Source organism: Acipenser ruthenus, chromosome 12 (assembly GCF_902713425.1).
Source record: "Acipenser ruthenus chromosome 12, fAciRut3.2 maternal haplotype, whole genome shotgun sequence".
NCBI lineage: Eukaryota > Metazoa > Chordata > Actinopteri > Acipenseriformes > Acipenseridae > Acipenser > Acipenser ruthenus.
Genome location: NC_081200.1, coordinates 31,428,829 through 31,454,069, shown reverse-complemented (window position 1 = coordinate 31,454,069; position 25,241 = coordinate 31,428,829). Strand labels below are relative to the sequence as shown.

General features: G+C 36.0%; 1 pseudogene; it reads right to left on the bottom strand.

Annotated features, from left to right (window-relative positions):
* Positions 1-25,241, bottom strand: part of LOC117417218 (dihydropyrimidine dehydrogenase [NADP(+)]-like) — a 174,871-nt pseudogene that overhangs the window by 138,800 nt on the left and 10,830 nt on the right.

Genomic DNA, 25,241 nt, shown 5'->3' with positions numbered 1-25,241 from the left:
GGCATTCAGACAACAGGCAGACAAATGCCCAGAACGAGAGAAAGCATCGTTCTTGCCTCAGCCTAGTGCTGCTTTTAATTGTTCTTTATTAAAGCAGTTGACATTTTGCTGTTAATCTTTGATAAGCCCTCATTCATTCTTGGCTCTCCCATGAAACAGGCAGGTCATGGTTTTCATTACCTTTTACGCCCAGGTCCTTCATCAGTTTAATTTCAAAGTCTACCACACTGTAGGGCAATCGGAACTGAGGGATCTCAGATGTGCTACAAAATAAGAACAAGCACTAGTTGAAATTATATTAAAAAGTTAATTATAATCCTAATGAAAGCCCTACAAACAATCTTGCTTTACCACCAAAAATGACTTGACATTCCTTGCTGTACTGTATATAAAACTGTGAACTTCCACTGCCCTCCTCCAATACATGTTAAATATGATTGATTTAATGCAACACTACTTCAGGGATATTTAGACCTTCTGGAAATATTCATAATTATTGATCTGGAAAAAGGAGTTGCAAACTGCCCTCCAGTAGCACAAGTTAGAATATATAGGGACCTGTGATGGTCACTGGACATGTCAAATATTGGCAAGAGTAAAGGTAACCTTACACTTATTAAACTGAAGGATGTGATCGCTAATAACATTCATCTCATGACCTTGTTCAATATTTTAAAACATGACATTGTTCTCACAGAACACAGAGTCACAAAGAACTATTTAACTCATGGAATGGATTTTGCAATAAGCTATACCATCTGATAAATAACACATTTTACCTGTATACATTATATGACAATGACTATATAGTACTTGCACACCATCATTTTGTGCACAGCATATTTCATTACAAATAATGATAGAAATACTAAAATATATACATACTGTATATACATTTTTGCCCTTAAAACAGAAGTAATTTCAAACCATTCAGGATTTAAAATAGCATGCTGTATGTGACGTGTAAAATACACTAAATAATTCCCTTGAATTTAGGGTATGTCAGCCAAGTACCTCAACTCTCCCACAAATGTCTGCTTCTCAAATATACTGATGTTGTCATATCCCAGACAAGCCAAAAAGGAAGCACACTGGCAGGACCACAGCCAAACAGGACAATCTTTGAGTGAAAGTTTTCAGGCATTTCCTTAGGAGAAGGAAGTTAGGGTTGCATTGCACTGAACACCTAGAAAAGAGAACAAAGAAACTGACTAAAATCTGTAGTACCATAACAACTCAACTGTACCTAATTGACTCAGGGGCTTTGGTTCCTTATTCTGAAATAGCAAAATAAAAATTGAAATACTGACAAATGTCTAGATTTGAGGGAAGCTTAACTAACCACATGCAGTACATACATCGTTGTTTTAATTGCAAATACATCTTCCTTGAACCACCAGCTTTCTGTTAGGAAAATTAGACTCTCCAGCTGTGGAGCTCAACAGGCATGTGAAACCTTTAAACATGTAGTCTTTGTCCTTGCATTGCAGACCAATCTCAAGATTACAGTTGTTATGCACAGTGTGAGGTGACCTACATTTGTTTAAAGTAAATAACCCTTGTTAGTGTATTCTGTATAACAATTGTCTGAAACAGGTCTTATTCTGTGCACTTTGCAACAGGATGTAGAGGCTAGTAATATATATACATACATACATACATATATATATATAATGAACACTAAAAACTATACATTTTTTACAACAAAAGCAATTACTGTAGCAAAAATGACTGAAAAAAGTGTAACGTACATACAAATGTGTATAGCGGAACAAAACAATTATAATTTATATTTAAATTATATCATTCAATATAGAGTCACATTTTAAATCAGAAATTGAAATATAGAGAAATTTGTATTGCCTTGTAAAAAGAATATAGTAAGAACTTAATTACTTTTTATGCATGACAACCTTACATTACAGGTAGCTTTAATAAAGCTATTCATTGATTTCATGGACTAGGAAGCTCCAATTGAACTGTGAATATACAATTTTAATAATAATAGGTGCAGGCCTCCTGCTGCATTACAAAATGTGTGTGTGTGTGTGTGTGTATATATATATATATATATATATATATATATATATATATATATATATATATATATATATATATATATAGTTTTTTTCTAGTTCCCCAATTCAAATTTATTAAAAAAAAAAATTGGTACCTGACTATTAAACTAGCCAATTACAGGAAGCGCATTTCATTTTCATTCAATACTAATAAGCAGATTAGAAAAATATTTAGCCTACCACTATAAAACTCCCTTTAATTATGTATTGTGGATATGTTTTTTGAAAATAAAATTACAATGGTGAGTGGCAAAAGCTGGGCTTGATAGCTCCCTCCTAAGGTTATCTAATTATCTAATATCTAATCTTTCACACTTGAAGAAATAGAAGCTGCTTTCAAACCTGTGTCTTGCCATTGCCTGCACACCCCCACCACCCGCACCACCACCCCCACTCACCCTCACTCACCCCCTCTCACCCCTCAAGCTTACATTTCTCAAACCCTAATTCCAAAATTGGTCAGTTCTGGCCATAAGTTGCAAATGATCACAATAAACAGTATTAGTGTTGAACCCCATCACTTTAAACACTGTTTTAGTTCAAATGAGTCTCAATCTGAATGAGTTCAGTAAGATGTAAAACAAATAAAGGATGCAGACAAACAAAAGCTTTATTTTGATATCTTATACAAGCAAGGTTTTTATGTAACTGTGTAGCTAATCATGTACATACCTCTGTAGCAAACTGCTGCAGTCCACCGATGTTAATTGGGCCCTCCTCCGATGCATATAAATTGCAGCCACCCACACAGAGGTCTGAGGTTGGATACACCATTCCGCAAGTCAGTCCAAGGGGGTTGTCAGACAGAATGATTCTGGCAGCTCCATAGTAGTTCTACAGTAAAGCAAATCAAGGAAAGTGAACATCTAAAATGTGTGTGGGGTCCAATCTATAGCTAATCCATAAGCTTCATATGATGCATACAGTAAGATCTTCCATTAAGCATTGTATAATAAACAAATAAAGTGGTTCTCAATACAATCAATCTCATTGTGCAGCAAAAACAGAATAGAATGAGTTTAAAAATGATCTTGTAAAAGTACAAACAATTACAAAGACAATATTTACTGTGTTCCAGCTGTCTCAAACAGACATACAGTTCATCCTGCAGATCATTGCTCCTGCAAATTAATTATATAACCAAACTAGATTAACAGAATCCAATATGTAAACCACATAAGAAAAAAGACAACCAGCCAACAAGCCACATGTAAGATAGTTACTGTATATCAAAAATAATTTCTTAGTAAAAAAACTTTTATACTTCATTATTTCATGCATAGAAACACAAAGATTAAAATCACTTAATGCAATATTAAAAAAAAAGTCTAATGTCTCTGCATCGGAGAAGAGTGATAACATTATAAATGATGATGACTGGATAATGGCTAGAAGCTACCATATTTGCACACAATGACATCCCCATTCTAAATAATAAATAGGATAATATAGCCCAACCTAATTAAATATTCATACAAACCCAAATCGGATGTGCAATATGTGTTGCTCCCTTGTACGCCCTACGACAAGCAGACAAGAGATGAGCCTGTTGTAAGCCTTCACAAATTCATTCACCTTTAATATTGAACTGGTTCACAAATAAACACCTGTTGAAATGTCAGATGCTAATGAGGCAGGGTGATGCAATAGTAAATTGTAGCAATTATTTTAGTGCCGTGAGTAGCCCCGCTGTAGACAGGCTCCAATAATAATCCCATCTTGCAATTCTCTAAGCACTCTGCAGACCAAAGTGCACCAGGCTGACATTAATCCCACTTATCACACTGACAGCTAGGTAATTACACTACTGCTGTAGCCAGGTAGTCCTACTAAAATATCAAGCACTGTGCAGGAATGCCCACCACCGAGATGTTTTATTAAACCTAGGTGGTTGATCATCAAGTGATATTAGTCTTGACTATTTTTTTTTTATTTGACAATAAATTATACTTTGACCACACCATAATAGATATTACAAAGTGCATTTACCAAATAAGAGAGGTGCTACATTACAATGAACAAAGCAAACGTCAAAAATAAAATGTTTACAAAATATATGCCCATGTTATTACCTCAATTGGTTTGGATGATTAATGTTGTGAGAAAAATCCAAGACAAAAGTACTTAACACAGACACAGGCCACCAGTTATTCCAACTTTATATAATTTATTTGATGGAAATTCGCCATCTTCTAGACCTGACAGCAAAAAAAAAATTGCTTTCCCACTGCAGCAGTGAAGAAAAGGATTTCTAAGTCTACATTGTGTCAGAAAAAGTGTAAAGTATCACTTGATTTGCCACCTGAAGTTTGAGCAGCCTGCTGGTGGCTCCAGAATGATTTCCAATCCAAAGAAAAGGGATCTGTAGATAAAAGATTGCAAAACAGATCCCAAATGTTGAAAATGCGGTACACAGAAGTTACATATGAAAATAATGAATTACCACAAAAGCTCTTCATGATGGCCGTTGCTTTTTCTTGCAAATGTCCAGTCTTGCTTCATTTTTGTGAAGTAGGCTATTATATAATGAGGGCCTCTGGTGGTTGCACAATTAATTGCAATCGTTTATCTCACAAATCCAATTAACCTTATTCAGAAACATCTACCAAATAAAAATGAACTCCTGTCCAATATATATGAATCATTATCATGTCATTATTGGATCAATGGCTTTGGTTCTTGGTCAATGGTGCTTTGAGAAAGGCGAAGACAAGGACTATTGTGAACAACTTACAATTCATGGGTATACTTCAAACGCAATAGGAACCAAATGCATACCTATGACATAAGGTAAATAATAAAATGAACAAATAATCTCTCTTCAAATCTTCCAACTGTAGATACACTAGTCAACAAAACCAATTTAAGCCTTTCTAATGGCAAGAATTTCATTGCCTTCGGAATGCTTTTTTTCTAAAGGTAACATTATAGAGACACTAGATGATACAGCCTCATTTTAGGCCTCCATTTATCTCACAGACCAGCAGCGCAAGTGCTTAGCAAATGTCAACACAAAAAATGCAGACACGCAGGCAATCTTATTTGTTCAAGAATTGCTCTAGGTCACAGCAATTCATGCTGGCGTGCAGAGCACTGCTTACAAAGTAACTTTCTTATGTGCTGCACATTCTATTCAACACATGTGGTTTGTATGGGCATTATAAAATCAATTTACCTCTGCATTCTACCACCTCCTCAGATTCACAAAGTATTTGAATGAATGAATGAATGAATGAATGAATGAATGAATGAATGAATTAAAGAAGAACAAGAACAATATAAATGCAGTTATTGCTGTTTCCAAATGAATCAATGTTAATCAAGCCCCTAGTATTTCTAGGCATTAAGAATTCACTGTACGTGCATGTAGGTAATCTAATAATTAATAGTTTCTATTATTACTAAAGATATCTAATTCAATAAAAAATATATTTGTATTTACAATAAAGATTCAAGTGTTGCCTTTACTATACTATTGAATTGTTCAATAAACAGTGCCCTACTGTTGTGATGTATATCCTCAAGAAACAGCTCAAGACACGGGTAGCCAAAGTAGGCCCTTCCAGTCCTGGTCTTTGTTCCAACCCTGCTCTGAATTTTCTAATTGAACCAATTAAACCTTTATCCACGCCCTACAGTAGTTAACTATTCCATTTTACCTGTTAAATCTGGAGTGGAATAGACCTCCAGAACCGCGATTGGACGTTTAAGATATACAACCAAACAAGAACCAATTCAAGAACGGTTGTAAGAAAAAAAGTTGAGTTGTCCAATGAGCAATCAATTCGATTGATGCTCAGCGTATAGGTTACTTTAACTTTGAGATTATTTCTTGTATTGACTTGGGCGGTACAACACCAATGTAGAATTAAATGAATGACCTAGCATAATCAGTTTATTACAAATGGAAGTTACTTAAAGCAGTGGTTCCCAAACCTGGTCCTGGGGACCCACTGTGTCTGCTGGTTTCCATTCCAACTGTGCTCTTAATTACTTAACCAGACCCTTAATTGAACTGATACTTTGCTTAATTAGACCTTTTTAATTGTTGTCAGTTCTTAAACAGTTGCAGATTTCAAATTAGCTATAACATTTTAGAAGTAACTTGAACTCTACAAAAGTTTAAAGAGCTGAAAACAATTAAATGGGTTAATTAAGCAAATTATTGGTTCAATTAAGGGTCTAGTTAAGTAACTGAGAGCTCAGTTGGAACCACTGTGTATATATATATATATATATATATATATATATATATATATATAAAAAACATGACATTTTATTTCAGTGTTCAGATATCATTGTTTACAGATAAGCTTACTCGTAATGCCCATCCTTAAAGCTATATAATCCCTTTACGTTTTAGTGTTCATATCATTTGCAATGTCATATCTAATACAGAGTAAAGGCATCATTTAAAGTACATCTTTATGTAATAGAATGGGGATTGATAAGGCTAGCCCTCCTGCATTCCTGCATACCATTTATCACTGATATTGAGATGTACATTCCTTGCTGATCCTTTATAAGAAATGTGAGATATTGAAATTCTTTATTAAAAAACAACCCTAAAATAATTTTAAAACTCATAACTCAAATGAGAAAGAAATATCAAGTATGAAACTGTTTCAATAAAATGCATATTATAGGTCCTCATGATGCTGTCAATTATTTTATTTTTTTAGTATCTACAGCTTTACAGTTACTTAAAAATCATGACACACTAATCAGTATGGAAATAAGTCAATGCACATTTAAAATTGTAGAAGTTGATAAACGTTACCTAAAGCAAAATGGCTAGATTTACAATAGTTCTCAGAGATATTAAACAAGGAAAAATGATTCCTGAAAAACATTTACCTTTTGCACAATAGATCATTGTAAGTTAACAGATGTACTGCACAAAACTGCTGCTTTGTTTGCCAGTTTCCATGCATCTTCTGTAATGTAATTTTTACACTGTTTAAAATGATTGTATAATTAAACAAACAAGAGCATTTTTTAAAAGGTTAAACAAGCTTTGCCTGCGAACAAAACTGTTTCATAGCATCCGCAAGAGAACTGCTTAGCAACACCTATATACTGTACAGTACCCCATTGAATTTTTTTTCAGCAGGTGGTTCTCTACTGGCTTAAAAGCACTATTATGTTTTTAGGATTTTAAAACATTACAGGCGGAATGTGTCAACAATGTGTCATCAATCTGTTATTGGACAGTCTCCACCCTGGTTTATTATATATACAGTATATTGATTCCAGCTGGATTATTAATAATTGTTGTTGTTGTTAATGTATGTATGTATTTTCTTATAACCGACACCCTTATCCAGGGAGACTTACAGTTATTTAAAAAAAAAAAAAACATTACAAAAAATCAGATCAGTCCACACAGAGCAATAGTAGTTTGATAAGCAGTATCACGGCTAATACTGAGAAAGAAAAAAAAAAAACGGATGGTACTGTAACAGAAAACAAGAAAGTCAAACATTTAAATGAATTAGAATATGTAAAATGTACTCATATTTGTGTGCCACCTGTCAAAAATATGGAGACAGAAGTAGAGAAATCATAAACTCACTTCCCAGCAAACAGCACAGCACAGATACATTTGTTTGAATTCTGTAGAATCTGTGATGGCCCTTTAAATATTTAGCCATGCTAATGCCTGTGATAATGATAAACATTAGATACAAATGTATGCATGTACGCAAATTTCAAAATTATTTGTATTGCTCCGAAGGCCAAATTTGAATGAAAAGGTTAAGTTTTGCGATAAACGTGACAGGCTTGCAATGCACAGAACATTACTTGCGTTTAGCCACTCACTCGGTAATTTCACTGTCAGGTATAAGGACACAGCTGACACTTTATTTATTTATTTTTTAAGTATTGTTATTTGTTTCTCATTGATATCAGAAGCATACTTTGACACTCACGATCCGCATTCCATGCTATTGACTATGCAATACAGGTGTGGTAGGAGCAGGGTGCGTGGTGAGTGGGGGCAGTTGGAAGGGGTTTTCAGACGGAGTATGAATAAGGGATACACATGTACAGGCTGCATCCACAGGTAGTGTTCTTGGCTGAGATTCACGTCTTTGGGGCTGCCAAATAGAGTAGTATTTTCAGCATTATGGGTTTGTTTTACAGTCCACACTTCTGTAAATATGTTTATGTATAGTGTAAGGAGCACGGGTCAGAGCTACTCAGAACACCAGCTGACAGGCGCGTTTCTGTAAAATAAAGAGTGGAGTTTGATGCTACAGAGATATTTTGTCTGTCTCCTTCATGTTGACACTTATGCAGTTAGCAAGTCGCTACAATATATTTTTATTTAAGTTATATGTTGAATAGCCTACACCATCCTGTGGTCCACTGTTTAATTTCTCCATTTAGTAGCTTATTTATATATTTGTGGGGGTGGGCATGAAACTTCAGATGTGCCAATGCTACCAATGTGTGTTGAGCTTTGATTCTGCATTCCATGTGCAGGTTACATTTGAGTGTAGACTCATCTGAGGAATATTGGTATGTACTGTACACCTATGATAGCTGCTTGGCAGGGTATTGTTAACAGTCCATTGTCATGTAGTATTCCAATGCTGCGCATTCATGCGTAGCTCGTGTGCAATTCTGCTATATTGGTATTGAATGCGCAGGTGGTTTTGCGAGGCACAAACACATTTGTGAATTGAGCACAAAACTGCTATTTTCCAACTTCACGCAACTACTTTGTGCCGTGTTGGAAAATATCAGTTTTTGTGCAAAAGCACTAATTTTGCGAGGGGATTGTGCATCGCTTCGAATATCTGGGCCTACATTTTTATCATTAACTAGCAGTACTGTATTACTGACTTCAATCTGCAATAAACCTTAAGTTCCTGAAGTCAGAGAACCCGTGGAATAGCCTGTGACCCAATATTCCTCCCTGCATAACTACAAATAACCAAGGACAACACCACCATCTCCTATGAGTATCATTAGATTCAACAGGAGATTTTCCTGCATTCAAAGTATACTCCAGGGACAGGTCATTTCCATATGAAGCAATCTGAAAGTAATCAAGCAAAATGAGTGTCTGCCACTCACAAAGAAACAAACCATCATTGCTCTGCAATTTTCAAGAGCGACGATCTTCCATCTGCTCTTGCGGTCTAACCTCACTGGACCTTGGGAGGGGGTAGCTTTTCACCTACAGCGTTTCTCTTGACAAGAATGATTCTTTCATCCCATTTCAGGCTGGTATATGATGTTTTTATAGGTGACCTTTAAAAAACCCTGGGCCTCTATTTACTGTGACATTTCAGATATGTTCACGTCATTAAATCCTGTAAACTATATGCCCAATTACAACAAAATTGGATAAGCGGTTCCATAGATACTGTACTAGTAAAATGTATTTCAAGTAAATATAATGTATTTTGTTGTTATATAATATTTACAGCAGCAAAGAAACGCTAAATACTATGGAAAAACATGCAAAATTAAATACATTATTAAAGTCTAATTATTTACATAAAATATCTAAATACTGTTTCCTAGGTACAAATTTAAGAAAGAAATGAAAAAGAAAAGAATAACCACCCTTTTTTAACTGGGGGAAGGGAGGGGTTATACACTGGTCCCTGCTGATCACACCGTGTAACAATTTTAAATCACTTTCACGAATCAGCCCCCAAATGTAGTCTCCCATCATATTCTCGTTATACTGTCCTTGGTAGCGGCGTTCAAAGTCCAGTATATCCTGGTGGAAGCGCTCGCCTTGCTCCTCCGAGTACGCTCCCATGTTCTCCTTGAATTTATCAAGATGAGCATCAAGGATATGGACTTTGAGGGACATCCTACATCCCATTGTGCCATAGTTCTTCACCAGAGTCTCAACCAGCTCCACATAGTTTTCGGCCTTGTGATTGCCCAGGAAGACCCGAACCAATGCGACAAAGCTGTTCCAAGCCGCTTTCTCCTTACTAGTGAGCTTCTTGGGGAATTCATTGCACTCCAGGATCTTCTTTATCTGTGGTCCGACGAAGACACCGGCTTTGACCTTTGCCTCAGACAGCTTAGGGAAGAAGTCTTGAAGGTACTTGAAGGCTGCCGACTCCTTATCTAGAGCTCTGACAAATTGTTTCATAAGGCCCGATTTGATGTGCAGTGGTGGCATCAGCACCTTCCGGGGGTCCCAGCCGTACTCATCATACTTTAAGGCGTCCAGCAAGGTCTTGATGCTGTTGTAATCCTCTTTGAGGTGCACCGAGTGAGCCAGGGGAAGAGACGGGTACTTTTTACCATTATGGAGCAGCACGGCTTTGAGGCTCCTGGATGAACTGTCAATGAAGGACAGTATAACAAGAACATGATGGGAGACTACATTTGGGGGCTGATTCGTGAAAGTGATTTACAGTATAATCGTAAATCTCGAAAAACTACTCACTTCTAAATCTTTTGTAGTCATTTTTGTATTACTTTAGTATAAATACATGTTAATTTGGATTCATATGTTGTTTTCTTCTGACTTTATGTGAACGAAGACACAAATTCGCCCGTTTTCTCATTGGAAATAGGTAAATTTCAAAATATCACTGTCCTGGTCACAAAAGCAAAGTTTGTGGGGAATAATAGCCATTTTCTATACTTTTGAGGCATAAGCAATTAGGAAATAACACTTACTACCCAGGAACAAAAATTGTGTTACATAGCGTCATCGGTGCTGATAAATCACTAAACTAAATGCATCTTCAACACTAATGATAGATAACTGTTTAAAACTGTAGAGGACAGCAGAGAGCAACAACTGAAGTCAGAACTGGACCCAGGAATTGTAACCTAATATGTATTAAGCATAAAAGGGTTTTGCTACACTTTAAAACACGTATACACTCAGAAACTCCAGTGTGCTAGCTACAGTAAGTTTTATTGGTGTGATTGATAAAATGGTGAGGACTGATTTGGTTTACAATGTTGATAATGTTGATAATCTTGGTAAAGTGAAAATAGAGACCCATGTCTTGAAATATACAGTAACAGACAGCATCAGTAATTCTACACCTGCAACATGCATCTTTTGGCATAAATCGTGCTCAAAAGCTACATGCTGCTCCATACAGTACCTGATAAAAAAATAAAAATAAAACATAGTTGGAATAAAATAATCTGGTACATAAAATGCAGTACTGTATCAACAATAGGACACAAATACAAAACAGATCCACTTAATAGAGATTGATTGATACAAATGTGTAAGTTAAAGGCAATTGTGGCTAATATAATTGTGAGCCATGTAGTACGTATTGACCTGCTAACTGAGCAATGGAACACATGTCCTTGGAATTGGACACATTTCTTTAGTCTAATTCACTGGAAGAAAGAGAGTGGGTTTTTAGTAATGATTTAAGTAAGAATCTGGCTCTTCCACTTTAGCTATGGCAAAAGACTTTCTCCCATAAACAAAGTCAAAAGAGGCTTTTTATGTGCCACGCGAGCAACAATAAATCAAAAGCATGACAGGCAGTAAAAAGTAACACATTTGTTTACTGTCTATCATACTTTATCAATTCAAAGAAGTATTCACAGACACGGAAAAGTAGAAGCTGCCTAGAGTATTAATTCTGCTTAGAATCAGTTTCGAGTGAAAACCTAACCTGTGCTTTACAGTCTCCAGGAACTTTGAAAACCAAAAACACTAGATGCCATTTAATTCAACAATACTCCCACTGCTGTTTTATTATGAAAATCACTAAATACAACAGTAAGAAAGCACATTTTTCTGCTGTTTAGAACAGTGTTTCGCCAATGTGGCCACCAGAGGGATTGTGTGCAGCCACAGCACCTCACCAGTAACCCCTTAATCAACCTTTCAATTGCAATGGTAACGAGAAAACCTGTACACCTTTCTTTCTGGCCATGCCACTGTTGTAAGCTTTGCATTCTGATTAATGTCTTTATCTTGACTTACCCTGGTGAGTCATAATAAAAGCACAGGGTGCTGTCACCAATTACATTTTTGTTTTAAAACATTAGATCCTTAATTTGATATTGGGAAAATATTCTAAATCTAAAAAAAAAAAAAAAAGAAAAAAAAAATGTTTACTAGTAAAAGACCTCTTGGTGATGTTGAAAATTTCAAGCACAGAAAAAATAAATATTTAATTTAGTGAATATATCATTTAAAACTTCTGCAGTGCATTACATATTAAACAACATTAAAAAGCAATGCATATTGTCAACTTCCTTTACCCCTTTAATACCATCTGTCATTGTAACTAACTTATCAATTTAATAAAGACAACAATGTTAAACCTCGAAAGAATGTATGCAGTTGCATTTAATAATTGAGAAAGGCTGTTTATGCAATTGCAATATTGTTTTGTAAACTTGCACACTGACTCAAAGTGATTGTGTTGAATAAAGATTTGCAAACAACGCCAAGGAGATTAGGAATTCAAAAGTTACAAGAAGAAATATAAACATGAATTACAATACAAGACATTAAATAGTAATCAAGACACATGCACAGACTTTAGTTGCATTATGTTTTCAAAACAAAAATCTTTGTCATCTTTTTAAAACACAAGGGAAGCAGCTACAGTGGATTTATACACAAACACACATCTGTTCCTAGAGTTGATATTAAGCGGACAGCACCTTTTTTCTTTTTTTTCTTCACAGTTCCTCCTAATCCAAGTTGTTCCTTACTAATTTTGACAAATTGTAATGTAATCAGAACATCTGACAGCATTTTGCTAAATTATAGTGGTTTTTCAACTAGAGATACACAGTTACTGCATTTAAAATAAATACCAGTTCTCATCTTTTTTTTCCATTATACAGTAAATGCTTACCTTGCGTAAGATTCCCTGGCTCATAAACATGTCACTGGAACCTATTAAGAAATCCAAAATGCTAATCCTTTACTTAACATACAGTAAACAGTGTTGAACCACTTACGTATAACTTTGACTGCTAAAGCATTAAAGCATCAAGCTGTTGCATTAAGCATTAAACATTTATGAGAGATATTTATTGGTATGTAAAGCATATTTTTATATAATCTTTGCATATTAAACTTATTTTACAGCCAATTAACTTTGGAAAAGTGACCGTTGATCTGAGTTTAAACAGTGCATGTAAGGACATAATTAAACATGTACTTTTAAAGTGTTCCAAGAGCCATAGTTCAGGAAAAAAAAAAAAAAATCTCAGTACCATTTTCCAACTACCCCAACCAATAAATACATCTAAACATTCAGTGCCAGTCTCCTATTGCTAGCAGTTTACACTGTTCACACTACCTAAATAGTGCATCATCAATCACATTATCAACACATGTTGATAGCACACCATTTAGGTACATGTATCGTGAATAGGGATTTAGAAACACCTTGCCTGATTAGGTATGTTAGGAGTAACCCTAATATAGCTTCAACGGCTATTTTGTGGAAGTCGTATCTGTTTTCTTGTGAGTGGCAAGAAATGGGAAATAAATCATTCAATATTCTTATAATTTTCTTTGGGGGGGGTACTGTATTTGTGAGGTGAGCTTGCTTATTGAGTCACCCACAGTCTGCATATATGCACATGTACCAGTATCTGTATATTTTGGGTAATGTATATTTGTGAATAGCGCAACTATACTTTTTACAGGAAATACTGTACACACAGTTTTAACAAAAATGTTCAGTATATTTTCATAAAATGTTGTCAGAAATTACTATACTTGCATACATTTTACATGTCTGGTCACATCCAGCTAGCAGTCAAACTACTGCGTTATCAAACCGATTACACAAAAGATTACCTTCTTTCTACTTCAATGCTTCTTTGGGCGAACCTTCTGTTTCAGTATGCTCCCTTTCAAGTCTTCAGAATTAAGACTTAAGAAAACTAAAATGTACCTTTCATGCTCAAGCATTAAGGGACACCATAGCAAACAGAGATAAGGAATTTTCTGCAGCTGAGAAAAAAGGTCACTCAAAGACTTGTCAAGGTCTTTGGTTTTAAATTCAATAGAAAGGCATATTGCTATTCAACGTGGCACAGAGTCCTTTAAACGGCTGCATTTCTATCATTCATCTTGAAGAAATACTCTGAGCAGTGGTAGAAGTAGCAGTTTACAACTGAAAAAATACAACTGAAAAAAGACAACTGCTTGTAGACGCATTTGTGATTCACAAGCTTTCATTTGAGCAATGGCAGCCATCAATCACGGCTAGCCAATGCTGTAGGCATTTTTCTATCATTTACGTGGTCATCTCAATTGATGGCGATGAGGAAGCGTGAATATGCAACACCTGTTTGTGGCACATAGGGCATGCAGCGGCATTCATTAGTGCACCGCAGCTTCTAACAGGACCAGATTGATGACCTTTCCATTGAGGCCGGCGCTGTCTGACTGCACTGAAGCTTGCCCCACTTTGCCCTTGGAAAGCGCCGGTCAGCATTTCTTGTTAATAATTGATTAAACATGTATTTCCATACCATTCATTTTCCAAAGACGTTTGTGAATGATAAATGGCATTATAATGCAAAGGGGTTTTCACTTGATGACATTGAATAACAAGCAGAAAACCTCCATACTTCTATACTAAGAACACCATTTTGGCACAGGTTATAACATGTAGTTTAGTTTTATTTTGGTTTCTAGTCCCCAACGTTATATTACAACTGATGTCATACTGTAGTCTTTCATCTAGTTCACAACTTGTGCCTTGTGCCTTGGGCAACTTTGGAAGAATAGAAAACTCCCAATTCTAAAACAGCAGAGCGGCAAAAAGGATGTAAATACTGTAAGACTCTGACAGAGAAAGAATGAATCTTAGTAATAAATCTCCCTCCTGACCTGTGAAGGCGCTGTGTAAAGGGAACAGTGTGCTCCGGACTGGATGGTTTGGAAATTTATTCCAGGGAAAGGTGGAAGTCGGCCATCTAGAAAGGGGGGAGCCACAGGACTGTAGAGTAACTGTGAGTGTTTCGTGTTTGTTTATTTGTCATTCTAATTGTACTCGTTTGTCATTATTAGACAGCGAACACGTTCCCGGAGCTGTCACTAAAGGCCAGCACCAACCCGGACAGCACTGCAGTGGCTAATTAAAATACATACATGCCCTATGTATGTATGTATTTATATCTATATTACTATATTAATACAATACATCTACATAGCCTCATCCAGTGATCAGGCAGGCCAAAGTTCTCAATCGAAGAAAAGCTTCCAGGGATTAACTCGACTGGTCTTGGGGCAAGGTAACCAAAACTTCATTTTCACAGACAAGGATTAGCACTAATCTTGAACTACATTACCTAATGTTATTTTAGGCAAGAAAGACAGTCCCAGATTAGTGTTCAACGGGGTCTGAACCCCCCCCCCCCCCCCCCCCCCATATTGTACAGATGAGCTCAACATTCCAAAACCAACACAAAATGGCATGCTGATACATTCCTTCTGAAATGCCAAACTCACCATGAATTAAAATAAAATAAAATATAAAAATAGTTAAACACTTCTCAAACAGTGTTAATTGTCCTCATGAATCATCCTCACACACAGCATTTCAGACTCATTTATACATGGCTTTTAAAGATCAGAACCCAGGCTTTACATTTCTTTCAGCCTGATATAAACCGTAAGATGATAAGATTTGTTTGAACTCAGTCCATTCATTTTTGTTTAATTTTATCACATAACTTAACACGCAGCTATCTTGAAAAGAACTCAACAGCTTAGGACAAAAAAATATATATATAGATTTTAAACCTGAGTGATGTGTTAAAAGCAAATTTGACTCGGTCTATTGATTTCTATTGAATTTGAACACCTCGCTTTATAGGTGCCTGTACGTGCCCTCGCTTTTCAAGTCTTTGCTGTCTATAGATTACAATAATTACTGTGCAACAGCACATATTGCTCAGCATGGAACATGGTTTGTGTTTTTTTATTCTGTGATTATTGCTGGAAACATTTAAAATATGAATATAGGTGGTTAAGAAAAATTCACTGAAAAAACAATTTTACAGATGAAATGTAAAGACAAGGGTGTTTTGTTTTTTTTGGTTGGTTGATTTTTGTTAGCGTGTGGGAGGGGGTTGATTTTACGTGATGATAATGTTGAATGTAGGCAACGGAGGTAAAAAATAGAATAGACAGCAACTTTGTTTGGACATGATGGAAATCAACATAATGATTAATTATGATTCACATTGCCTATGTAAAAACACTGTAAAAGAGAAGAGGCTAAATACTGCAGACTTTTAAAGTTAGTCATTTTTTGTAATGATTTAATATTACAGCTTGTGAATGGTGATTGTTGGTAGCGTCGAAATATTACTAGTTGTATACAGTAACTGAAATTCAAATGCATTTACTGTACTTTGAATATAAATAACTGTTTTCTTCCTTAATGGTTTCCCCACTGATGAAGTAAGCAATAGTGGTACAGTATATTGTACATTATACTCCTGTTCAGTCGGTACTGTACCACCACCTCCTCTACCACTACCATCACAACCATTAGCATTTAATACAGCTGTAAAGGTTATCTGTTTGGGGCTTTTAACTTCAGTGTAATATTATTAGCAACATACATTCCAGTAGAAAACCACATAGGCAACTGCAGAGCAATATCTATTACTTAACAAATGCTAGGTATGAAATGCGAATGTAAAATTCAAAATCCAATGATAATTAAAACCCATTCACTTGTTCTAGACCTGTGAATGTTTCTGAAGTTGCCACATACAGTCCTAACAGTTTATAACAATTTATATATTTATAACGATTATAAATAATCTTTATTTAGAAAAAGGAAAACAGTTCAAACAGTTTGCTAAACGGTCTGCTACGATAATGCTATGCTTCAGTTCATAATTCGGCTCATCAAGAATTTCGTTATGTTGTTAGCCTCCGTGCTGGTCTGAATCGCTCCATAAACAGTGCTGACATAAACCGCAGTGACAGCCTGTTAGTGACCAAGCCAATAATGCCAATAATGTATTATTGTATTAGCTTCTCCATGTCAGTGGTAGTAATGCGTGGGCTTGGCCACTAACAAGGCTAACATTGTGGGTTATGTCAGCTCTGTTTACGGAGCGATTGAGACCAGCACGGAGGCTTCATTCACTTGAATTAATTACAATAAATGGAAAAAATTATTGTATCCGTTTTATTAGCGGGATAACACTCCAGGGCTTGTGTGTTGTGTTGCATTACCATACAGCCGTATGTTAATGAAACACAACACACACCTTGTCGTGTGTTACTTTACAAGCTGCTGTGTTGAGTGCACGTGAGCGCAATATACAAAAACTCTCTAGTAACAAATACATTTTAGACACTCCAAAACTATATATGACGGAGAGTTTAAACATTTTATTTAACTTGGAGATATTCTCCATGTATGCATTTTCTTCCTGCATCTGTAGTTGAGTTTTTAAGGTCATTTTGGGTTTGCAATGGGATCTATAAATTATGCTGCTGCCTCCTTTCCCTAATTATGCAACCTTTCCATGGACCACCTGAAAGGAGCCGGCAGACCACCAGTGGTCCACAGACCACAGATTGAGAAGCACTGTATTAGTACAAACACTGCAAAGCAAAACTACAACTACATGTTATCCCCATCTTACTAATATACAGAACTATGTTTCTATGCCTGCCCTCCACGTAATGAATTTATTTGAAATGTATTTATCATCTGTAGATCATATCATCTTATAAGGTAGAATCATTCAATACTATTGACCACTAGAGGAAAGCTAGAGGATGGGTAAAGACACAAAGAGTCACTATTCTAAGTCCTTACTTATACAACTGCTCCTAGACCTTCAGTCCTACTGTAATTAACTGACATATCAAAACACTCTACCAGTAGATCAAGCATATCAGCATTTTATGGAGACAGGTGGATTACAGTCTGTATGATTGGTCAGAATTTTCCTTCTGGGAAACAATCAAGCCAGTGTTATTATAACAGGTAGCAGCCTGCAGATCAAATCTGTGGTTGTTCAGGAACACATTCCAATATATACTGGAGCAGAATGCTTCAGCTCAGTCCTGTGCTGGAAAGCAGAAGAAAATATTCAGCAAAGCTGGACTTTAACCTTCAAAATACACTGATTTTTGCACTAATACAGTGTCTCATTGTGTACCAACCAACGGATATTAATAAGTGGTAGAAAACCATATTCATGTGACTTTAAATGTGAATGAACTTGCGGGCAAAGGTTGCATGAGGTATCACAATCAAATTTTAAAGAACTTAAGCTGCAAGCTATATTTTATCAATTTAAATAACTAATTTGCAATAACATCTTAAAATCGCATGCATGAAGTACATTGATTTTGCTTAATTTATTGATTTAAAATTCTGAAGCGGGGAGGGGGAATGCAAATTGAAACAAAGAATTTCTTAAGATCAGAGTCAAGCTTTCCATTCCTATTAGCAAGAGTTTGTTTTTTTGGCACACAAAAGTCATAAATGGGTCATTCAAATGCTTAAAATCGTTTGCAAAATACAATTGCAAATCTTTACACAAATTGGATGTAATGTATAATTCATACTGCAGATTTGTTCTAGATTGTCCCTCTTTGACATACCATTGTCATATGTATATAAGACTAGGCTGGCTCTCATGAACAAAACATAGGCTTTTTCATTGGTACTGTTTTGTTAAGAGTTCTTAAAGGGTTGGTACCTCCTATCTGAATGTTCTGGTGGAAAGGATTAGCACTGGCTATAGTTTATGCTCTCAGGATTCTATTAGTTTGGCAGTGCCAACGGTTCGCACACGTTTGGGAGAACTATCTTTCACCTATCAGCTCTAGGGCTTGAATTTCAGCGCAGGATCGTGGGAATCACACATTTTCCAAGTTGCAAGGGAAAGGCAAAAAATGATCAATTTCAGTCAAACTGGCTGAAGATTTACCCATCACTGCAGTTTAATAACAATTAAATGAGCTGTTCAGTCTGCAGTCTCTATGCAACTCTAGGGCAGCAGTGTGGAGTAGTGGGTAGGGCTCTGGACCGGAGGGTCGTGGGTTCAATCCCAGGTGTTGGACACTGCTACTGTACCCTTGAGCAAGGTACTTTACCTAGATTGCTCCAGTAAAAACCCAACTGTATAAATGGATAATTATATGTAAAAATAATGTGATATCTTGTAATAATTGTAAGTTGCCCTGGATAAGGGCATCTGCAAATAAATAAATACATAATAATAACTGTAAAGTTTACTAGCCTTTGTTACAAAACATCTACATTATTGAGACATTCTAGTGGCAGTACACACAACACAGCTTTGAAAAAGAAACACAAAGTAGAAACTTCACGTCAGGCAATGGCAAAAGCAATGGAGAGTGCTTTGTCTCACAGTGATGAACATCTGTAAGGTCTCCTGAAAGCAGTTTATTTTAAAGCAACACCATTATGAATGATGATGCAGTAAAATATATATAGTTTTTTATATGCAAAAGTGCCTTTTTTTGCCATTCCCCCCTAAAATGTTGGACCCCCCCCCCCCCCCCCACCTCCCCTCCCCCCCATTGGCTGTGCATAACAAGGAAATATCCCCAGCAAATTTCAAGCCCGGCAGCTCCAAAAAACATGGAATTCTTACTTATAGTACAAAGATGGAATTTGACAATCTCTCCTGTTCTGGCTATAATGATCGTATTTGCAAATTGCTTAGAGCCTCTTGCCATTGTTTTTCCTGTAGTCCACATTAACATATATATGTGTCCCATTTATGTTTTTTTTCTTTTTTATAGGCTGCTGACTAAGATTGAACCACACATGTATTTTTTTTTGTTTTGTTTGTATTTGTAATTGTTTTATTGTCTAACAGGACCCCCTTGTAAATGACGCCTGTGTCTCAATCGGTTAATTTTCTGTATAAATAAATACATAAATAAATAAATAAATACAATTGTCATTCAGCAAGAGAATACGTATGTATTTTATGTCCAAACAATAGTTCCATTGCCTTTTAACACTAAACAGTAAAAGTAGAGGTTCAACATCGTTATAAATGAATAAACACAATAACTACAAATACTAGCATGTTGATCCAAACATGGGCTATATCTAAATATTCTAATACCTTCCAAGGATCCACACAAGCATTTTAAGCAACAAATTAAACATTTACATTTTTTACTGTGCAGCGAGGCTTAACATTGCCAAAGATTCAGAACCAAAGTAAAGCCCCAAGGGAAGCCTCTCTACTGACAAATTAATACCTCTGAGAGGAGAGCTGAATGGTGGCAATAAACTCATTTGTTCCCCCAATAATGAAGAATGACTTTTTTCTTTACCACATCTGTGACTGTTGCCATGGTGACCCTGTCTTACCTCATTGCTTCTCGAAGTGCTCCACGCTCGCTCAGAGTCGTGTGTTTGATGTCATCGAAATTGTTCTCCAGCTTCTCACAGCTCTGCCGTAAACAAAAGGTACAGCCGTTTGTCTCTGAAGCATTTCAGTGATCAGGGAAATTATTCAGCTATACTTTTACAAAGAACAGCGACATAGCTAACATATCTTATCATCATGCAAATGACACATTGTGTTTTCTTTGCATATGATTAATCAAAATTGACATTATGAACTTATGAAAACAAAAGTCACTTTTATGTTCATCATGCTGTTGTCATGGCAATCCTCTTATCAATGTCTCAACCTCAGAGAGAAGAGTCCGGTATGCAGAAAAAGCTGCAAATATTGACATAGTCACAATTAACACAAGCAACCCCCCCCCCCCCTGCTCTTTCTCTGGAGAAAAATAACATCCAACCATGTTTGAAATCTCTTTTATTACAGAAACCTTCAGCTGCCACCAGTACTGTGCACTGCACTCGGACAATGTACTATTATTAATCAGTTTTAAGACACCTTCAAAGCTGGAATTTCATTTTTACAATCACTGGTACAGTACATTTAGAATAACACTCCTGAATTTCCAGTTAGTCCATAGTGTAAGCTTTGTACAGAAACTTTCAAGTTCCATGTAAGTTCGCTCGTGTTTGCTGCAGGCATTTATTTATTTATTTATTTTTTAAACAGTCGCCGGAAAAGACTTGACAGATCAAAATGCTTCTTTTTGTATGTTTTAAGAGACAAATGTGAATTTAAAAAAAAGGAAAGAATTGAAGTCACAAGCTGTATTTCAACAATCCAATCTTTATACAAATAACCCATTTGCAATAATATCTCAAAACTGCATGAATGAAGTAAACTTAGAACAGATTATAAATGAAGAAAATTTAGAACAGATACATGCTCAGTTTATTGATTTAAGAAAGTTGTAAAAAATAATTATTCAAAATCAGATGCAAATGTCAATTTAAAAATAAAATAAATAAAAAAATAAATTAAATTGTCATTTACCAAGGGATTGAAAAAAAAAAAAAAACACATTAAAATCAGAAAAATAAACAAAAGATCAAATACATTGAATTTTAACAAAAATGTGCAATTGAAGCCTAAACCTTTAGCGGGTCTCAAACCTTATTGTTCTTTGTCGTGCATCTTTCAGCTAAATCTATTCACCCTACAGCAGCATCACAATATAAAATATCTAACAGCTTCATACATAAACTACGTGAAACTAATATAATAATACTGGGAGGCAAGTGATGTTATCCATATAGATAATGATTGTCGCCCTAAAGCGTTTTTCCAGCCGCTGATTAGAACACCAGCCTTATAGAGTTAATACACAAGAAAGCTAATTCAGTTGTATGCAGGCTTAGGAGAGACACAGTGGGGCTCATTTTATTTGTAACAGGGAAAACACACATTTTTATTGACACCTACTTTACATTACAGCAAAAACAAAAGCCATTGCATTCTAAATTGAATTCTGTGAATTTTCTTTGCAAAAATCGTTATTTATTTGGCTAGTGCAACCAAAGGTTTACATTACTAAAATGATACATGGTATGGAAATTGATCATTATTGGGCATGTATTGTCATTTTGGTTAAAGAAATCTCTGTTGGCAAGCCATGCTTTTAGATATTTAATAGGTCATTTCTCCCAGAGGATGATATTGTCCCCACCCCTTCAAGAGCCTTTTATCAAGAATTACAGTACAATCAGTCCTAATAAGAGCAAATAAAAAACACAGTACAATTTGATATCGGGGCAGTTCAAGAACAGATACCAGTGTTGATAGTTACATTAGGGTTAGATATAAGTGTAATACAAAATACTACAGATTGGATTAAGTGCAGGATTAAAATACAGTAAAATAGGGTGCAGTTAAGTGCAAGGGAGTCCAGCGAGCAGGTGTAGAGAGAGAACAGGAGAGGACCCAAGACTGATCCTTGGGGGACTCCTGTTGAAAGAGGGTGAGGTGTGGAGGTTGAGCTGCGCCAGGTTACCTGGTAGGTGCAGTCGGAGAGGTTGGAGGAAAACCAGGCCAGAGCAGTGCCAGAGATTTCGACGGGAGGTGACAGTGGGGGTAGGTGGAGTAGGAAGAGAGGGGAGAGACAGAGAAAAAGAGATGAAATTGAGATCCAGAGGAGTCACAGAGAGGGTGTAGGGGCAGCAGGCCCCGGAGAAGGTGAGGTCCAGTTGATGGCCAGCTTTGTGAGTAGGGGAGATGGAGAGAGAGAGAAGTTGAAGGAGTGAAGGAGAAGAAGGAATCCTGCAGTGGGTGGGGTTGGAGAGATGGATATTGAAATCACCTAGAGGGTACAAATCTGTCTAGTAGTTGCCGTCTTCCAGAGCGCTGCTAGGTTCAGATTTTCTCCAACAGCCTCTCCTCGCACCCTCACTTTGCAAGGGAACTGGTTAACAGCTGCTAAATGCGCTAAGACAATACTTAAGCAATACAATAGTTTCAATGCACTTCAATTGGAGTACACAACTACAAAAGCTGTGTGGAAACCAATCAAATTGCAAATCAACCTCTATTAAATTTGACCACACTCACCTGGTACTAATCACAACAGTGTATCTCCCAGTTTAAAACACCACCTTAATAATGTTACTTAAATATAGATAATGTAATGAGTTGGAATAAGGCCTCTTGTAGCCACTCGGAGGGATTTGGAAAAGGTCCACGCTCCTCCTGTCCATGCTTTGACCCAAACACCACACTGGAATTACACCTGCTTATCAGATTGATGTATTTCATTCAAAATAAGTGGGATTCACAGCATGCTTTGGTTTATATCTGTGATAAAGGTTTTAATGGATTTAACACATTTCCGTAGACCAAGTTTAACAACATTAGAGATGTCAAAACATTTAACACAATGTAATACTTTACACACTTAAGTGACTTATGATAATCTGTTTAATGAGACACCATGAAGAAATGAGAGTGCCTTGAAAGGAGCTAGTCATATTAATACACACTGTTCAATGGTAAATCCAGAGAGCCAAGCAGGCATACAAATGCATTGTACATGCTATTGTAGACAACACAGCATGAAAATGAGGTTGAATTTCGTTGTTAATAATTAAAGCAATTATTTTGTGTCCATCTCTCCTCGTTTTCAGAAGGGGGTGAGGCTTGTTATCATTCTTTTTTACATTCAGCAGTGGTGTTCTGCATTTGTAGTTATGCTGCCACACTTTATAAAAAAGAAAAAAAGAAAAAGAAATCCAAGAAGCTACTGCTAATTTGAAAATCCATTTACTCAGAAGGATAAACCAGTGCCCCCCCCCCAGGGCACAGTAATGCAAATATTGTGAACACTTCTCTGGCCCTTGATCTGGTGAAATGAATAAGTAGGGATTGATCAGTGGTTTCTAATTATACTGCACTAGCATGAAGAGTGCTGGACTGGAAGAAAATTGCACTGTAGTGACATTTTTGAATAAAAAACAAACAGTAAAACAAAAAGAAATGGCCCTTTTTGTAAGAGACAGAGCCTAGTGAACCAAGTGAAGGAGAAATGGTTACGACATCATCTTCGCCGTCATTCGGTATGTATATATATCTAGAGAGAGATTTGTTTTCCATGTTTGCTGTATTTTTTCTGTTTTTTTTAACGTATGCACTTACCTGACCGATGCGTTTTTTCGACTGATTTTTTTTTTTTTTTTTTTTACATATAAGTGATAACTTGTTGAGAGAAATTGTTAATTTATCATTCAGGTACTTGTTACATACTTTGAGTCAATTATTATTATTATTATTATTATTATTATTATTATTATTATTATTATTAACAATTTATTTGTTAGTAGACACCCTTATCCAGGGCGACTTACAGTTGAACATATACATGCAGTATTTTAAAGAATTAAAGTACAATAAGAGCCAGTACAACAAACAATAACTTCAGACCTAATAAGAGCAAGTACAAGACAAATAAGGATTCAATTAACTACTGTTTCTATTACTTTTAGTAGTACACTTTTGTGGTATTCTTTATTCTTTTTGGAGTGGGGTTTTATTTATTTAATTCATTGTGCAATCTTACTAAAAGCTTTGACCAGCAGGCTGCTTAAGCACCATTTATTTTTACTGTAATTTTTGTAAAAAATAAATGGTAGTTTTTGAGGGAAACTGTAGTTTTTGAGGGATTAAATAATTTATAAGCTAGGCACAAAAAACACTTTCTTTACACTAATTAAACTTTCAGTATATGGTGCACAGAAGTGCTTTGTAAATTTGATGGCTTTTTTTCTTCTTTTTTTTTTTCTTTTATTAGCTGAAACTGAAATAATGCAGCCACCAAGACACAGCACCGGATAACAGAGAGGTCGAAAGCAGTCCTGTTTAGAAACTTCAGTCGACCATCTTACAACAAACCTCTTAAATTACCTGAAGGATTCCGACAATAAATGAAAAAGAAAGAAGGGAACACCAGGCAAGGATGGAGGCAAGCCGGATGGAACATGAAATGTCAATTGTAGGCTCTTATAATCTGCAAGATAATCCACAGTCCCCGAGGTGCCCACCCCTGTCCTCCACAACTCAGAGACAATTTACAACGCTGGCAGTTTTTCACCATTGGTGTTCAACTCACAACCTGGAGAGAAGTCCTTCACAATGGCAACCCCAATAGACAATTTGCACTTTAGTACACATTGCACTTTTTCTTATAAAATAGTTTCTATTTGTTAAACATGCTCAATATGCGCTTTTTTTGTTCTGTTTATTGAAAAATGTTGTGCAGCTTGTTGCTGTGCCTCAATAAATTCCTCAAAACAAACATAG